The sequence below is a fragment of the Malurus melanocephalus genome, unplaced genomic scaffold (genome assembly GCF_030028575.1).
Source record: "Malurus melanocephalus ecotype Western Australia unplaced genomic scaffold, MMel_1.1 scaffold_1092, whole genome shotgun sequence".
NCBI lineage: Eukaryota > Metazoa > Chordata > Aves > Passeriformes > Maluridae > Malurus > Malurus melanocephalus.
The window spans coordinates 36,312-37,977 of NW_026624324.1; positions in this window are offsets into that span (position 1 = coordinate 36,312).

Genomic DNA, 1,666 nt, shown 5'->3' on the forward strand with positions numbered 1-1,666 from the left:
CCGCTATTCCCGGTACATGTTGCCCGTATACACCTGCTATTCCCGGTACATATACCTGCTATTCCCGGTGCTTTGCCGGTACATCTCCCCGCTATTCCCGGTGCATGTTGCCGGTACATATACCCGCTATTCCCGGTTCTTTGCCCGTACACACCCGCTATTCCCGGTACACACCCGCTATTCCCGGTATATATACCCGGTATCCCGGTATTTTGCCGGTACACACCCGCTATTCCCGGTACTTTGCCGGTACATATACCCCCTATTCCCGGTGTTTTGCCGGTACACACCCGCTATTCCCGGTGCATGTTGCCGGTGCATGTACCCCTTTTTCCCGGTATTTTGCCGGTACACGTCCCCGCTATTCCCGGTACATGTTGCCCGTACACACCTGCTATTCCCGGTGCTTTGCCGGTACATCTCCCCGCTATTCCCGGTGCATGTTGCCGGTACACACCCGCTATTCCCGGTGCATGTTGCCGGTGCATGTACCCCTTTTTCCCGGTATTTTGCCGGTACACGTCCCCGCTATTCCCGGTACATGTTGCCCGTATACACCTGCTATTCCCGGTACATATACCTGCTATTCCCGGTGCTTTGCCGGTACATCTCCCCGCTATTCCCAGTGCATGTTGCCGGTACATGTATCCGCTATTCCCGGTTCTTTGCCCGTACACACCCGCTATTCCCGGTGCATGTTGCCGGTACATGTCCCCGCTATTCCCGGTGCATGTTGCCGGTGCATGTCCCCGCTATTCCCGGTGCATATTGCCGGTACATATACCCGGTACCCCGGTGTTTGCCGGTACACGTCCCCGCTATTCCCGGCTCTTTGCCGGTACATATACCCCCTATTCCCGGTGTTTTGCCCGTACACACCCGCTATTCCCGGTGTTTTGCCCGTACACACCGGCTATTCCCAGTGTTTTGCCCGTACACACCGGCTATTCCCGGTACATGTCCCCGCTATTCCCGGTATTTTGCCGGTACATATACCCGCTATTCCCGGCTCTTTGCCGGTGCATGTCCCGCTATTCCCGGCTCTTTGCCGGTACACACCCGCTATTCCCAGTACACACCCGCTATTCCCGGTGCATATTCCCGGTACATATACCCGGTATCCCGGTATTTTGCCGGTACACACCCGCTATTCCCGGTGTTTTGCCGGTACACACCCGCTATTCCCGGTGCATGTCCCCGCTATTCCCGGTGCATGTTGCCGGTACATATACCCGCTATTCCCGGTTCTTTGCCTGTACACACCCGCTATTCCCGGTACATATACCCGCTTTGCCCAGTGCTTTGCCGGTACACACCCGCTATTCCCGGCTCTTTTCCCGTACACACCCGCTATTCCCGGTGCTTTGCCGGTACATATAGCCGGTATCCCGGTATTTTGCCGGTACATATACCCGATATCCCGGTATTTTCCCGGTACAGGTCCCCGCTATTCCCGGTGCATATTCCGGGTACATATACCCAGTATTCCCGGTATTTTGCCGGTGCACACCCTCTATTCCCGGTACATATACCCGATATCCCGGTATTTTGCCGGTACATATACCCGCTATTCCCGGTCCATGTTGCCGGTACACACCCGTTATTCCCGGTATTTTCCCGGTACAGGTCCCCGCTATTCCCGGCTCTTTGCCGGTACATATACCCG